Genomic DNA, 13437 nt, shown 5'->3' with positions numbered 1-13437 from the left:
ATTGCCCCGTTATAGTTAGTTCAGCTAACTATAACTCGCGCGCCCGCAATGCACTGCTGATGACGTCACATATTACATCACTCATGACATGGTCAGTGACATCACTCATGACATCACTGATGACATCTCAAATGACATCACTGATGACATCACTGATGACATCATCTAGTGAATGTGTGTTATTCTGAAAATTAAATATGTTTTATATATGTATATCTCATGGTCGATGGAAGAATAAATGGGTATATAAGTGTCTAAATGGATGATTTGTTTTTGAAAAATTGATTGTGTAACTGACTGATTAAGTGTATCATAGTGAATACATGGCTTAGTGAATAATGTTTAAATATGTAAATATCTGTATCAGTCTCTCACTTTGTGTATAAGTGGCTGCATGGGTTGGTGAGTAGCTACATGGGTGCCTATTTAGGTTATTAGTTGTTTTTTTGAGTATCAGTCTGAGTGTCTGCATGGTTCGGTGGGGGGTATTACGTAGTGCATCGGTGCATGAATGAGTGACTCACTGTTTGTATGTGTTGAACACAGCATGTGTGCAGGACTGTATGGGTGGATGAGTGTGTGTATGGGTGTGTTAGTGAGTGAATGACTGTCTCAATAGTGTCTTCAGGAGTAACTACATACGTTTTAAACTAGTATATGTGACTATTGGTGTATATATGTGAGTATATGTGAAAGTGAGAGATTGAAAGAGTTCCTGTATGAATAAGTATGTGTTTCTATAAGTGATTGTTTAAAAGACTAAGTATGTGTAAGTTTCCGTAGAAGTAAGTGTGGTGGTGTGTGTATAACTGTATATGCAAGTAAATGTATGTTTGATTCTTTATTAGCATGAGTGACTATGTGTGTGAGTAACTCTATGGATGAGTGGCATTGTGTAACAGGATGTATAGATGTATGAGTACATATGATGAGTGAGTACATGTATGAGTGACTGTATAGGACTGTTGGTGAATGAGTGGATGTGTATGTGGATCTTAGAATTACTGAAGAGGTTGTTGTAACTGGTATTGGTATGTCCATTGTTTTGAAATTTTTAGTCTCTATTTTTGAATGTGTGTATCAAAGCTTATATTAAGGTGAGAGGAGGTCTGCCACTCTATCACAAGGATGATGTCATCAGTGATGTCATCAGTGATGTCATTTGAGATGTCATCAGTGATGTCATGAGTGATGTCACTGACCATGTCATGAGTGATGTAATATGTGACGTCATCAGCAGTGCATTGCGGGCGCGCGAGTTATAGTTAGCTGAACTAACTATAACGGGGCAATTTCATTGGTTTTTTACGAGTAAAATGTCCAGCTAACTATAACATGTGTGAAACCTATGGTTTTTTCACTGAATTTCTAAGGTTTTTTAAATGCTAATTCCTAACTATAACGTGTGTGAAACCTATGGTTTTTTCAGTGAATATATATATATATGTATATATATATATATATATATATATATATATATATATATATATATATATATATATATATATATATATATATATATATATTACCTACTGGCGGTCGCCAGTAGGTAGTTATAGTTAGGACCGTGTTTCCATAGGAAATCTTAAAATTCTATTTTGAATAACTTTGGCGCCGGTTGACGAATCTTCGTGAAATTTTCAAAACTAATGGGGCGCTCCGCACAGCTCCTACCCTGAAAGTGGGGGCCGAGAAAAAAGGGGGGTCCCAAAACGCGTTTTCCCCATGCATTTTTCCATAGGGACTTTAGTCGCAGCTACAGGCCGAACGGCTGAACAGAATTATGTGAAATTTGGCAGAGAGGTAGCCATAAGGTCCATGAAGTGCCTTTTGCAGGTTTGGTGTAAATCTGTTCAGTATTTCCTGAGAAATTAGCATTTAAATCAATATATATCTGTACACGCACAGCGTGCGCGCACTGAGCAAGTCCTGTGCGCGCACCTTGCCGTGTGCGAACGCACTTCTGGTTGTTAGATGTCAGTAAACATTCGAATCGGTGGAAATCAGGAAGCGGCGGCCGCCATTTTGTCTCTCGCATAAAGAGGGGGTGATAAACAAAGGGGGAGAACTTGAAAAGGGGGCAGAGTGGGGAGATTTTGACCCACTAGGCATTGTAAGGGGGTCACATTAGGACCTTGTAGGGCAAAAAAAAAGATTTATATATTTTTTTAAAATATCGCCGAGTGCGCGCACCCAGCGCGCACCCGAAAATTTTTAAAAAATAAAAAAAAAATTGCAATTAAGTAAAAAGATATAAGGTGGCTTTAAAAAGAGCCCTTGTGTTTATTGTGTGTTTTTTGGTACCTACAAGTAAGTACCGATGCAGAGTCTAAAGTTCAAGAGGAAGACTCTGTTGCCTTCATCAGTGAAGTGTACACCATCTCCTCTATAAATGTCTTGCATGTTGTAACGCAAGTTGTTGTGGTATATAGAACCCATACCATAGTCTCTGAGGAAAGCAGAAATAGATTTGTTGACGTGCTTCCTTGCTTTGTCAATCTGCGGACAAAATTGGTTGGACCAGTTCCATTTTTGCCTTTGGCATATGTTAGAATATACAAAGGCAGTTTGTGGAAAAAGCGACATCAATTGCACAAAGGTGTCCTTAATAAGCATTTCCAGACCTACCCCAGTTAAAGTGCCTAGGTCATTACCACCACAGTGCATAATGATAAGGTTAGGCTGTGGGAGATGTAGAAAGGTTTTCACCAAAGGCATTAATTGGTGCCACTTTAACCCTCTCTGACCAATCCATTTAATGTCTACATTTGGCAAAGCAAGGTCTCTCACCATACCTCTTTTTTCTGCAAATTTTTCACTCCAGAAGACATAGCTGTGACCTACAATCCACACTGTGAACATCTTCCAAGGAGATCTGGATGCACTCAGGAGGTGTCTTTCAGTAGAAAGGCAATATGAAATGAAAGACAGTTGAAAAATGGGGGCACACATAGTTTTTTAATAAAAAGAACTCATTGGCTGTTTCAAACCATTCTACACTAAAAACTAGGCTGTATGTTTAAATTTTAAAAAGCATGTTTTGTATTGGTACAGAAAAATGTGTTACCAAAGAACATTACTATGGATTGGCTGTTAGGTTTGAAAAGTCAAGCACTCTTGCTGTTTGGATATAAAACATTGTCTGCTGAACTTCTGACCTCTCTCTTCACAGCAGTGTTCCATGACCTGTTGCTATGGTAGCAGGCAGAAGTCAAGTTGGGGGAAGGGTACATTTGGAAAGGGGTTGAAGTTTTCAACCAATAGAAATGTGTGATTTCATTTGAAAAAAAGTGGGAAGCACTGAGATTTGAAATTAACATGTATATGTGTGAAAAAAGAGAGGGAAACATTGCCATTTACTGGTTCTGGAGAGAAGAGAGAGGTGTAGAGCTCTTATATTCTGACTCTGATAGTCTGCTGTTTGAGTGGCACATTTCTTTCACAACTAACTAATTGTAAAGGTGAGTTATGAGTTTGAGAGGGGAAGTATGTGGTGATTTTTGAGAAAAATATTAGAATTGTGAATCTTCTTCAAAAGTTATGTTTTACATTTTGAGGTTTGCGAGATATTTAACTGTTTTGAACTTGTAAGATATTATGGAGTATGTTTTCACAATAAGTTAATGTGTACTGATAAGAATGAGGAATACTGTTTTGTGCCTACCATCAAACCATGAGTCTGTGTGCAGAGAAGAATTGTTGACAGAGATTTAATTTGCGTTGCTGTTGAAAAGTAAGACTTGCAGTTGAAAGGAAAGGACAGCTTGTTTTTAATTGTGATGGTTAGGATTTAGCAGAAATCACTTTGAAAGAAAAGAGAGGAAAATGGTAGCACATTTGAAATTAGCATTAGTTCTGTAAGAATTGCAGACCCAGGAAAGGGGCAGCCTGTGTTTTGTGCCTACCAACACAGCATGAGTCTGTGTGCATATAGGAATTGTTGTCTGAGATTTAATTTGTGAAGTTGTTGTTCTGTAAGGATTGCAGACCCAGGAAAGGGGCAGCCTGTGTTTTGTGCCTACCAACACAGCATGAGTCTGTGTGCATATAGGAATTGTGGCCAGAGATGTATTTTGTGTTGCAATTGTTCTGTAAAACATGCACTTGCAGGAAAGGGACAGCTTGTTTTCTTCAAATGTGGTGGTTAGCAGTCAACAGAAATCACTTAATCTGAAATGAGAGGCAAAAGCTAAAACATTTGAAACCAATAGGGTAGATTTTCAATTCAAAATAGCAAAGGCACAGGTAGTTGCCATATGTTCAAAACTGAAAATAACCCTTAGCACACATGCACTGTTACATACATCCCAGCAGTCTTCATGCAGTTTTGGAAGTCTCTTTGCTCATCTGTCTTGTACCAGACAATACGCAGTCTCAAGAAACAAACTCTTGGCAGACACGCAGCAGCTTCTCTCACACTCCCATGTGTAGTACTCAGGTCTGTGTGGTGTTTCAGATAGCACTGTGTAACGCAAACACATTCAACGTCATCAAGGCACATTTCGTTTGCTCTAGTGCAGTCACTCACTCAGATTGCACATGCTCATGGTATGATGTAGCTGTTAGGACATGTGGTCTTTTCTGCCTCTGTGATCTAGAAGGAAAATGTGTCAGGCTGTAACAGTAATTATCACTTGTTCTACCACAGTAGTAAATGTGCTTTGAAATCGCAAATCAAATTCTGTTTTCTGCTTAGACGCACACTATGAGGTTGTGTGCGCACAGGAATTGTGGCCAGAGATGTAATTTGTGTTGCAGTTGTTCTGTAAAACATGCACTTGCAGAAAAGGGACAGCTTGTTTTCTTCAAATGTGGTGGTTAGCACTCAGCAGAAATCACTTAATCGCAAATGGGAGGCAAAAGCTAAAACATTTGAAACCAACAGGGTAGATTTCCCTTTCAAAATAGCAAAGGCACAGGTAGTTGCCATATGTTCAAAACTGAAAATAACCCTTAGCACACATGCACTGTTACATACATCCCAGCAGTCTTCATGCAGTTTTGGAAGTCTCTTTGCTCATCTGTCTTGCACCAGACAATACACAGTGTCCAGAAACACACTCTTGGCACACACGCAGCAGCTTCTCCAACACTCCCATGTGTAGTACTCAGGTCTGTGTGGTGTTTCAGATAGCACTGTGTAACGCAAACACATTCAACGTCACCAAGGCTCATTTTTTTTGATCTAGTCTAATCACTCACCCTGTAACACATGGTTATGGTCTCAAGGAGCTGTTAGGACATGTGCTGTTTTCTGCCTCTGTAAATGATAAGGAAAATGTGTCAGGCTGTAACAGTAATTTGGTACTATTCAGGAACACTGTTTTGTTCCAAAAAACATAGCATGCGTCTGTGTGTATACAGGAATTGTGGGCAGAGATTTAATTTGTGAAGTTGTTGTTCAGAAAGAAATGCAGTCCCAGGAAAGGGGCAGCCTGTGTTATGTGCCTAAAATGATGATATGAGTCTGTGTGCACACAGGAATTATGGGCAGAGATTTAATTTATGAAGTTGTTGTTCAGTAAGAATTGCAGTCCCAGGAAAGGGGCAGCCTGTGTTATGTGCCTAAAATGATGGCATGAGTCTGTGTGCGCACAGGAATTGTGGGCAGAGATTTAATTTGTGAAGTTGTTGTTCAGTAAGAATTGCAGTCCCAGGAAAGGGGCAGCCTGTGTTATGTGCCTAAAATGATGGCATGAGTCTGTGTGCGCACAGGAATTGTGGGCAGAGATTTAATTTGTGAAGTTGTTTTTCAGTAAGAATTGCAGTCCCAGGAAAGGGGCAGCCTGTTGTCTTTACACAAATTATCCCTTAGCACACATGCACTGTTACATACATCCCTGCAGTCTTCATGCAGTTCTGGAAGCTCATCTCTCTTGCAGCTGACAATACATAGTCTGCAGAAACACACTCTTGGCACACATGCAGCAGCTTCTCCAACACTCCCATGCGTAGTACTTAGCTCTGTGTGATGTTTCAGAAAGCAGTGTATAACGCAAACACATAAAAACATCATCAAGGCCTCATTTTCTTTGCTCTACTCTAAACACTCACCCAGGTTGCAGATGCTTATGGTATGAAGTAGCTGTTAGGAAATGTGCTCTTTTATGTCTCTGTAAACTATAAGGAAAATGTGTCAGGTTGTAACAGCAATTATCACTTGATCTACCACAGTAGTAAATGTGCTTTGAATTTGCAAATCAAATTCTGTTTTCTGCTTAGAAGCACACCATGAGGCTGTGTGCGCACAGGAATTGTGGCCACAGATATAATTTGTGTTGCAGTTGTTCTGTAAAACATGCACTTGCAGGAAAGGGGCAGCTTGTTTTTTTTCAACTGTGGTGGTTAGCACTGTGCACAAATTAGTAAATCACAAATGAGAGGCAAATGGAAAAACTTTTGAAATTAATGAAAAGCTTAAAAAATATTTTAATGAATTATAATTACAAAAAAGATTTTTTTTAAGTTTCTTGCAGGTATTGCTGAGCAACAGTGAAAACATAAAAAAATGCCTTTAAGGACAAGAAAGAGGAAAGAAAAGCAACAACAAGTATATCTGGACAAAACTGGGGAAAAAAAATAGGAGGAGAAGCTGGTGATGGCAAAAAGAAAAAGTCTACTGGTAAGAAGAGTAGATATTTCTTAAAAAAGATCTTCAAAAAACAAAAAAATGGCAAAAATAAATGTAAAACAAACAGTGTTTTATGTGCAAAGCAACAACAGAGTCAACAGCAAAAAACAAAAGCTAATGTACAATCAGAAGTATGTAAAACTGATTTAACACGAAAATTAGATTTTAAAAACATTAGTCGAAAAATGTTTCAGAGTAGAGTGATGTTAAATTTGCTAAAGGATGTGAAAAAATATAAGAAAAAATCAAAATTTTTTAAGAAAAAAAATTTATAGAAAATATTGTAAGTAAGGCTTTGGAAATAAAAAGAAAACTTTTTATTCTAATTTTGAATAGGATGCGTAGATTAGATAAATTAATGAATGCAATGAAGTCACAAGCAAAAGGAAAAGAGAAGTGAAAAAAAGTAACTTTTGTAAAGTGTTCTTGGGAGAATGGAAACATAGTTCAAGTACTGAACCATTTTTTAATGAAGAGAGTTATCTTCAAAGTAATAGTTTGTTGCATGCAGTTGACACCAATGGTAGAGCATATGAAGTTAAGGATGGTTGTGTGATGGAAAAAGAGAAAATGGTCCCAAGAAATGAGGAAGAAGTAATGGCTGCTGAGGCTATGGGGAGACGTCCAAAAGCCCCAGTGTACACTTGGAACTGTAGTAGTATTTGTACTGTGCGTCAGGAATCTATTGATAAATTACGTGACTTTCTAAGAGAATATAGTAAAAAGAGTGTAAAACAGAAGATGAAGGTGCTTCAAACACTAGATCCATGCAGAGTGAGAGAGAATACTGGTTTGCAGGGACATTCTCTGGCTTGTCTATCTAGAAAAGTGTGTAAAAGTGTTTTTCATCATTTTAGGATGCTGGCTGTTCATCATACTGAAATAAGAAAGTTTGTGAGAACATTGTATTTTGCTAAAAGTCCAGCAGTAAAGTTAAATGAGTTGAATAATGTTCTGTTCCGTGAATCTGTATCAGATGTAGTGAAGGTTACTGATGAGATTCAGTTTTGTTACTTTGGTCCAGAACAAGAAAGTGCAGAAAAGGGCACAGTTAATGAGGAAAATGAGGAACAGAATGTAGAACTCATTATTACTAAAAATTTTGAGGATGAAATGACACAATTTACTATCATCTCTAATGAAAGACCAAATATTACTTGTATTTGTTGCCGCAGAAGCCATTATAAAATTCAAACAAGGAATGTTGATCTGTATAAAAAAAGTGAAAATGAAGATAATTATAAGTGGAAAGATTTTGCAACATATATATTTCTTGAAAATTGTTTTGAATTGGGTGAAGATCCGTGTATTTGTAAATACTGTTATAACAAGTTAGAAGAAAATAGAATGCCGACCAGAGCTGTACATAATAATTTAGAATTGGATGCTATTCCTGCCGAACTTTCTGATTTAAATACATATGAGTCTATACTCATTCAATGTGTTCATCCGTTCCAGACCATAGTACGTATGGAGCCCAAAACTGGTAAATTACCTCCTTCAGATTTACTGAGAGGTTTAAAAGGAAGAGTGGTGTATTTGCCCTTGGATTTGAAAAAAAATATGGAAACTATTGATGCAGATACTTTGGAAACTGAACCATTAGTTATTCTGGTTAATGGTGTACCTACAAAGAATAAGAAGATTTGGCAGGAGCTGGTAGATGTACGGAAAGTACCAAGAGCAAATTTATATTTGAAAAGGAATAATAAATGGTATGAATTAATTTATATAGATGAAGAAGAAGAAGATTTACAAGAAGACACAGAAACACCAACTGGTCAAATTGAAAAAGTGGACAAGTCAAAGGAAGAAGAAATTTATGAACATTTTAGCATACATCCTCTTCATTCAAAAGAAGTTATGGGAGACACTATTGATCTGTTTCAGATGAAGAAAGCAAAAGGAACTCCCGTGAGTGTATGGGAGAAGAGCTTGGAAGCTCGATGTTTTCCTCAGCTGTTTCCTACAGGAAAAGGTGGACGATACGATGAACGCCCAGAACAGATTCCAGCTTCTGAGTATCGGACTACAAGACTATATGCTGAAGATTCAAGATTTCGTCAAAGTATTCCTTATTTGTTTCATCTTTTATTTGAAAGTGACTTGTCTGCATTATCTTATGCAGTAAATCACATTTTAAAAAGTGGAGTACATCTACATAATGTGTCTGCTAAGGATTTTATGGAGAAAGTGCAGCACCGAGATGATCATTTGGAAACACAACTGATCAATCTGATGGCTTTTCAGCGTGGGACAAATGAATATTGGTTCCGACGCCATGGTGAATTAAAATGCATGTTACGGAATTTAGGAACTCCTACATGGTTTCTAACCCTAAGCTGTGCCGAGTACGCTTGGGATGATTTACTGGATTTTCTACGAGAGGCAAATTCAAACATTAAAAACATTGAATACAAGACAGCAGGAGAACTGTGCTCATTGGATCCGGTTAATGTTTGCAGATATTTCAATCATAGATTTGAGGCTATGATGTCCTTCATCTGCAATAAAAAAAATCCACCTCTTGGAGAAGTAGTGGATTTCTTTTGGAGAAAAGAGTACCAGGCAAGAGGTGCTCCTCATATTCATATGCTGTTGTGGATCAAGGATGCCCCAAAGTTTGGAACAGATGCTGATGAAGCAGTGTTATCTTTCATTGAAGAATATGCAACATGTGCTATACCTAAAAGCACAGAAGAGAAAAAGTTAAAAGAACAAGTTTTACATTTCCAAAGTCATCGGTGTGGAAAATACTGTCGACGGAAGTACAAGACCAAAGATAAATTCTATTCAAAGTGTCGATTTGGATTTCCTAGACCTGTTCTTTCAAAAGGAAGAGTCAACAGTTTTATGTCAGCTGTGCGACATACTATAACCAGAAAATCTCCCAAAAATACATACAACCTAAAAAGAAAAGAAGAGTCAAAATTTATAAATGACTTTAACCCAGTCATTTTATCCATGTGGAATGCTAACATGGATATTCAGTATGTGGCAGACAATTCTATTGCTGTTGCTCGGTATGTCACATCTTACATCACTAAATGTGAGAAAACAGATTTGAAGGAAATGTGGGAAGAGATTTCTCACGAGAAGACTGTCAGTAAGAAGCTGTACAGTTTCAGTTTAAAGATGTTATCGCATCGAGAAATTGGATCCTACGAATGCTCAGATAGGTTATCATCTGCAAGTCTTTACTCGAAATCCAGAAGAATAATTTGGGTAAGCTTAGGCCTTGCAGGAATGAAAAATCGGGTACTGAAATCTGTTGGAGAAATTGAATATTTGGCCGAGAATGACCCAGAAAGTACAGATATTTTGAAAACAAACATGTTGAACACATATTACCCAAAAAGAAGTCATCATCTTGAGAACATGTGTCTCTATGAAGTGCTGCAGAACTACATTTTTTCACGGAAAGCCACAGAAGACATCAACAATGGAAAATATAAAGTCATTGGTGAGGAAGGATGTTTGGTGAAGCAAACAAAAGGAAGTTTGATAAATCACAGGAAGCTGAGTTGCGACACTACTGACAAAAAGGAATTTTACTACTTGGCTCTTTTACAGCTGTTTAAACCATGGCGTTCAGAGGACGAACTACTGGGAGAATTTCAAAGCTATGAAGATTCTTTTAATGCTAGCAAAGATAGCATAGAATGCAGTACTTTCACAACTTATGTCCAAATGTTAAATGAAGAAAATGAACAGGAAGCAAAAATTACAGCTGAAGTAGCTAGAGACAGTTCTCAAGACAGCCAAAGTTCCGGAACACTTAGTCAAGATCCCCTAGGACAACCAATCATAGAAAATGAAGCTGCAGTAGCCATGACTGAAGTAGAAACGGCTATGAATCAAGCACAGGAAGATTCAATCGACTTACTAAATCTGGAACAACAACTGAATGAAGAAAAAAAACAAATTTATGAAGAAGTCACCAACAAAATTGATCATGGATTACTACATGAAAAGAAAGAGTGCTCATGCACATCATTTGAACCAATCAGGATGTATGTGAGTGGACAAGCTGGAACTGGTAAAAGTTTCTTAATAAAAGTCATCAGAAGCTACCTACAGCAAAAAACAGCTTCAAATTTGTCTTGTGTGGTAACTACTCCAACTGGGTTAGCAGCCTATAACATAAAAGGAATTACCTTACATCGCTTGCTAATGTTACCAGTGGAGCATGAGAACAAAATAGAATACCACAAGGTAACTGGAGAAGCATGCTTCGAAGTTTCAAGAGTGTTGAAGAAGATGCAAGTTCTCATTATTAATGAGGTGAGCATGGTTTCAAATTTAATGCTTGCCTTTGTGCATTTAAGAATGCAACAAATTCTTAAGAGAGACTATGACGTGTTATTTGGAGGTAAACACGTCATAGTTTTTTGAGATCTTTTACAGCTCACTCCAGTTAAAGGACAACCAGTGTTTAATACTGTGACACATGAAGACACGAAGAAGTCATTAGGAAGCATTGGTAATGCGAATATTTGGTCGTTCTTTGAGTACAAAGAACTCACTACCAATATGAGACAAGCAAACGACGAAGATTATGCAAGTATTCTGAAAGATATCAGAATTGGACTACTCACAGAAGTTGGCAAAAAAGCATTACAGAGTCGGTTGCTACATAATTTATTTCCAAATGAAGAAATAGTTGCAGAGAAAATATACCAGAACATTGCAGAAAAAAATACTGTAATCTGCTTAATGCCAACACTACGTGAGTGCTCAATATTCAATGAGGAACTTTTGAAATTGGAAAAGGAAGAGATTAAGAAAATGGAAGCAGAGGACAAAATTCAGCATGAAAGAATTACTTTGACATTAACAGGCAAACTGAAAAATAAATTGGATTCACTAGAGAAGAACATTTCCAAAACAGCTGGATTAGAAAAAAATCTATATGTTTGCATGAATTGTCGAGTGATTTTAAGGAGAAATTTGGATGTAGAAAAAGGTTTAGTGAATGGAGCTACGGGAAGAGTTGTGGGTTTTATTAATTATCAGAAAAAAGAAGGAATTGAATGTTTAAAAATAAAATTTGATCAGATAGAAGAAGTTAAAGACATTTGTCGTTGTTCAGTTCGTTTCATGCTTGTGAAAGACGTAGGAAGCAGTTTCCGTTTTCTCTAGCATATGCTGTAACTATTCACAAGTCTCAAGGATTGACTGTAGATAGTGCTTTTGTAAACATTGGTTCTACTGTGTTCAAAGAAGGTATGGCATATGTTGCTTTGTCACGAGTGAAAACATTATCTGGTTTATTTATGATAGACTTTGATGACTCAAAAGTTAGTGCTGATACAAACTGTGTAAAGGAGTATAATAGATTAAGAAGAACCTATGCTCCTCATTTAGGTCAGTATCCTGTGATTGAAAAACATGTTGTTTCTCGGAAAAGGAGATTTTAAAATATCTGTAATGTGGATGAACAGAACAAAAAAAAAAAGGACAGTGATGTGATAGCAAGGAAAAAGAAAAAGGACAGTGTTGAAGAGGTTGTTGGTTGCCATTTTGAAAATAGCTCTGGTGTCAACTGCTATGCAAATGTAGTGCTGAATGTTGCATTTTATCTTGAAAAGTTGCTAGAACAGATAATAGTGAATCATGGAAAAAGATTGTGTTCTCTGCTGAGTCTCCTTTATGAGAAGCTGAGTAATGATAAAACTGAAATAGAAAGTGCTACTGATGTTAGATATCTTTTTGATGTATGTTGTGGTTCTACACAGTTTAAAGAAAATGTCCAGCAAGATGCACAGGAATTCTTAATATATATTTTGAGTGTACTTGAAGATGAAGGAGTAGAAGTAGAAAACTTATTTGGTGTCTCTTACAAATGGGAACATTGCTGTGAAAACTGTATGAACACATGTAGTAGTAATGTTGATTCAGAAAGGTTCATATTTTTACCATTACCACAAAGTAAATCAGTGACTTTTAGTAAATTAGTTAAAGATGCCAATCACAACATGGAATGTTCGGAATGTAAATCTGACATGTTTTCCACGTTATTGTTACAGAAATATGGTCAGTATGTAATTTTAATGATGCAACGTTGTAGAGCTGATGGTTCAAAATTGGATACTTTAATAAAGAAGTTTACAGGACAACAATTATCAATTTCTGGAAAAACTTTTGTTACAGTTGCAATAATTTTTCATGAAGGACCTACTGTAACTTCTGGACATCACACAGTTTATCTTAAATGTGAAAAAGGCTGGACACTGTGTAATGATTCCCAATTGATTTTCAAGCAACGTTTGCCTTATGATATACCCAATTCTTATTTAATTTTTCTGAAACCTAAGTTTTGAAAACTAAAAACTGCATCTGAACAAAGCATTTTTTGTAATTTTAAAGGATTATAATTGAAGATATCACTTAAAAAGGATTTTGAAATTACTATTTGGCCTAAAGGAAAAGTAATAAAAACAATTGTGGACTCCTTTGACAGAAATTATTTTGGCATGTGTGCTTTTGCGACAAGGTTTAAAGACGGTTTGTCTAGAAAAATTTTATTCATCTAGAAAAGTACTTGTAATATATATGTAATATTTCTAACAAGGTATATTTTAGTGAGGAAAGTTTTAGGGCTTTTTTTAAACAATCTTTCAGATTGTTTTTTTTTTGCCCGCTGTTAAATGATGAATACAATTGTTTTCACTATTTTAAGTGAAAAATAAAAAATTCTGAAAACAGCAAAAAAAGGGCAAAAAATTGCTTTGTAAAATATGTAAAAACATGTAATGCTTTTTGTAATGTATGATTGAATATTAATACTTTTTTTCTTTTTTTGC

The sequence above is a fragment of the Triturus cristatus genome, chromosome 5_2 (genome assembly GCF_964204655.1).
Source record: "Triturus cristatus chromosome 5_2, aTriCri1.1, whole genome shotgun sequence".
Classification (NCBI taxonomy): domain Eukaryota; kingdom Metazoa; phylum Chordata; class Amphibia; order Caudata; family Salamandridae; genus Triturus; species Triturus cristatus.
This window is presented reverse-complemented; position numbering follows the sequence as displayed.